The sequence below is a fragment of the Mchenga conophoros genome, linkage group LG3 (assembly GCF_057382185.1).
Source record: "Mchenga conophoros isolate Kocher_MC1m ecotype Shallow Benthic linkage group LG3, M_conophoros_male_GT1.1, whole genome shotgun sequence".
In the NCBI taxonomy this organism is placed as follows: domain Eukaryota; kingdom Metazoa; phylum Chordata; class Actinopteri; order Cichliformes; family Cichlidae; genus Mchenga; species Mchenga conophoros.
In genome coordinates, this window is record NC_140528.1 from 70,015,221 (window position 1) to 70,019,651 (window position 4,431).

Below are 4,431 nucleotides of genomic sequence, written 5' to 3' on the forward strand. Positions count from 1 at the left end.
GCAAATGTGTCCAACAGTCATAGGCATTAGAAACTGGAATTCTCTCAGTGATCATCTTAAGTGTTGTATAAATGTTTCTCAATTTAAAATCTGCTATAAGAATAAAATGATAAACCAAGATGAAGAAGTTGAAAAGAATAGAATTTAATTGTAGAAAAATGGTCCTTTTAGTTTGATACTTAGTGGTATTGTCCATTGTTGAGTATATTGTTCTGTTTGCTTTGTTTTGTTTTGTTATGTGCAGAAAATTGTCATAGTGTAATTTTGGTTGCCTACTTGTATTACCACAGATAGGGGGCAGGTATCAATAAGAATTTATTCTTCTTCCTGCTCCTTTTCATGCATGGAAACAGTGTTACTTTAATTGAAAGGAAGGTTGTGTATGGGAATGCATTACTGCTGTACCATGTGTGAAACAAAAAAATAAATAAATAAATAAATATCGGACAACCATCCATCTAAAAGTAGCAAAGTAAGGTCTGAATATCTGTTGAAAAGTAAAAGGCCACAGGGAAAGCTAAAGGCTCTGCCTGAAACTCTGATTGTGGGTGACTCTGCTGTAAAGGATGTACAAAGGATGTGCGGTAAGAACACTAAAGTCCTCTGCTTTCCTAAGGATATGGTCAACAACCTGAAGGAGAGAATTCTTCAAATTGCAGATGAATATCCAACTGTGACAAACATTGTTCTGCATACAGGATCAAACAATGTGTCCAAACAACAGTCGGAGGTTCTGAGACGGGACTTTACTGGATTATTAAATACTGTAAACTCTCTGAATGCAGCTGTATTCGTCAGTGGACCTGTACAGCCCGTCAGAGGAGGAGACGAGAGATTCAGCAGGTTGTTTGCACTGAATAAATGCCTTATATCAGCATGTACTGACCACTCAATTTTTCATAAACAATTTTAATATTTTTTGGGAACGCAGGCATCTGTTTAAAGCAAATGATTTAATTTTAACAAGTCAGGGGTGAAACTGTTCACCTCCAACTTGTTTTATTCCATACGTCATCCATCTGTGCTTGGTGCCAAGACTGAGATAAATGAGGAGTTATCTCATAAAGAGGAACAAACAGTACTCCAAGAACAGACAAAGCCCTGCAGAAACCTTGAGGAGGAGCCTCATCTGCCCCCACCCGGGAAGAGCCTCAGAAAGGAGAGACATCTGAGGCAAGAAGAGGGTTCCCTATTTGCCTCCAACTCTCTCAACAACACCAATGACCAGGACCAGGACCAGGGACCACGATCTTCCCCAGTCCCCCAAACCCCTGACAGGCCATCACCCTCCTCCACCTCCCTTTCTCCCTCCTCCCCACACCTGAAATTCACTGAGAAGATGATGGAGCGGGTCAATGCTGGGATCAGATCTCCCCCCCGGCCCAATCCCTTTTTGTCCCCCATAAACCCCCCACCCGAGCAGCCAAAGGTTCGCCATCGAGCCCCGCCCTCAACAGAGCAATCGAAGTCACATTGCCCAGCCTCGCCCCCCTTAGTTCCTCCTTACCACCTTCATGCTCTGTCTCCGCAGTCTGATGTGTGATTATGGCAGTGGTGACTTTTCCCAGGAGAAGCTGGGACCCTGTTTACTAGAAGGTTTTAAAATTTCTGTACTTTTAGGTGACAGAAGGAGACATGTGGCCTGGTCAAAAAACAGAGAGCTGCACTCTAAAAGACCTTTAAACATAGTAAACATACCTTGTGTGCCACAGACTGCTCCCAAACACGAGGGGACAAATAATACCTCTAAAACACTTAAGCTGGCTTTATTAAACGTTAGATCTTTATCTGTCCATCCATCCATTCACTTCCGCTTATCCTTTTCAGGGTCGCGGGGGGCGCTGGAGCCTATCCCAGCTGTCATAGGGCGAGAGGCGGGGTACATCCTGGACAGGTCGCCAGTCTGTCGCAAGGCTAACACACAGGGACAAACAACCATTCGCACTCACATTCATTTGCACATTCACACCTAGTGACAATTTGGGTTAGCCAATTAACCTATCCCCACAAGCTGCATGTCTTTGGACGGTGGGAGGAAGCCAGAGTACCCGGAGGGAACCCACGCAGACACGGGGAGAACATGCAAACTCCACACAGAAAGACCCCGGCCTGATGTTGGAATTGAACTCAGGACCTTCTTGCTGTGCGGCAACAGTGCTAACCACCGTGCCACCGTGCTGCCCTAGATCTTTAGCTGGGAAAACATTTTTAATTAATGATTTAATCACTGAGCACAGCCTTGATTTTATGTTTTTAACTGAAACTTGGTTGGACCAAAGTAACAGTGGAGCTGTTCTCATCGAGACGACCCCTCCTAACTACAGTTTTATCAGTGAGGCCAGGGTGAGCAGGAGAGGAGGAGGGGTTGCTGTCTTATTTAATGAATCATTTCAATGTAAGCAGCTATCTCCTGGAAGTTTTCAGTCTTTTGAATATGTGGCTTTACAGCTGAAGGCCCCATCCAAAGTTGTGTTTCTTAATGTTTACAGGCCTCCCAAACACTGCACAGACTTTTTTAATGACCTCAGTGAACTGCTGTCTGTGATCTGCATTGATTTCGACTGTGTAATTATTGTTGGGGATTTTAACATCCATGTGGACAACCCTCAGGGCAAAGGGACTAAAGACCTGAGTAACACTCTGGGCAATTTTGAGCTGACTCAGCATGTAACAGAGGCCACACATAATAGAGGACACACTCTTGACCTACTGATTTCCAAGGGCCTGAGCATTTCAAAGGTTACTGTGTCTGATGTGGGCTTATCTGATCATTACTGTGTTTTCTTTGAAAGTAAAATCTCAGCCCACACAAATATATCAACAGCAGTGATCACAAAACTGTGTATAACTGAATACTGTAGTGAGATCTTTAACCAGGTCTTCCATTAACACCTGACCTGTCCAGAGGTTCAGTCAATGAGCTCATCAATATCTTCAATGCTAAAATTTTAAATGTTATGGACACTATTGCTCCCATTAAGGTGAAGGTTATCTCTGGAAGAAAAAAGTCTCCATGGAGAAACTCCACACTAGTGAAAAATGAAAAAAGACAGTGTAGGAAAGCTGAGCGCAGATAGAGAAAAACAAACCTCCAGGTTCATTATGACATTTATAAAGAGAAACTTCGCAATTATAATTTACAGCTGAGGAGTGCAAGAAGGTCCTACTTCTCTGACATCATCACCAAAAACAGCCATAATGCTCGGGTCTTATTTTCTACAGTTGACAGGCTAACAAACCCTCCTGTGTCAGTGGCAGCTGAACTTCATTCGACCATGGCCTGCAATGACTTTGCCAAATTCTTCACAGAAAAAATCCAAAAGATTAGACAAGCAATTGGTACATCAACAGCAGATTCAGGATATGTACTGTGTCCACCGAAAAACTGTTTAAACACCATCAAACGGTTTTACCCTATTAACAGCAAAGACCTGGAGGACATCTTAGGTCAACTGAACTCCTCCTCTTGCTGTTTAGATGTCCTGCCAACAAGTTTTTTCAAAAAGGTCTCAAAGACTTTGGAGTCAGACCTGTTACAGATCGTCAACTTTTCTTTAATGTCAGGTGTGTTTCCAGAACCACTAAAAACTGCTGTAATCAAACCTATACTGAAAAAGGACAATCTTGACAAGACACAAATAAACAACTACAGGCCGATCTCAAATCTCCCATTTTTAAGTAAGATCATTGAAAAAGCAGTTTCTCAACAGCTCAGTTACTTCTTAAAACAGAATAACTGCTATGATGCCTTCCAGTCAGGTTTTAGACAGAACCACAGCACTGAAACCTCTCTGACCAAAGTGTTTAATGACATATGTCTGAATACAGACAGTGGAACAATGTCAGTCTTAGTTTTACTGGATCTCAGTGCAGCATTTGATACAGTTGACCACAACATATTACTCAAACGACTGGAGAACTGGGCAGGTCTTTCAGGAACTGTACTAAACTGGTTCAAAACATACGTAGAAAACAGGAAATACTTTGTACCAATAGGTAACTTCACATCTGAGCAGACAAGTATCACATGTGGAGTTCCCCAAGGTTCCATCTTGGGACCCCTTCTGTTTAACATTTAGATGCTCCCACTTTCACAGATTATAACGAACAACAAAATAAACTACCACAGCTATGCAGATGACACACAAATATATATCACAATGTCACCAGGAGACCAAGGCCCTGTACAGGCTCTTGGTAAATGCATTGAGGAAATTAATGATTGGTTGTGCCACAATTTTCTCCAGCTAAACAAAAACAAAACTGAAGTAATAGTCTTTGGTGCCAAAGAAAAACAATTACAGGTCACCAGAGAACTTCAATCTATACACCTAAAAACCACAAACCAGGTGAGAAATTTGGGTGTAGTGATGGATGCAGACCTAAACTTAGAAAAACACATTAAGACAATAACAAAATCAGCTTACTATC

General features: G+C 42.1%; 1 pseudogene; it reads left to right on the forward strand.

The window, feature by feature from the left end:
* The first annotated feature begins 577 nt into the window (after positions 1-577).
* Positions 578-1,543, forward strand: LOC146580332 (uncharacterized; annotated as a pseudogene).
* The last annotated feature ends 2,888 nt before the right edge of the window (positions 1,544-4,431 follow it).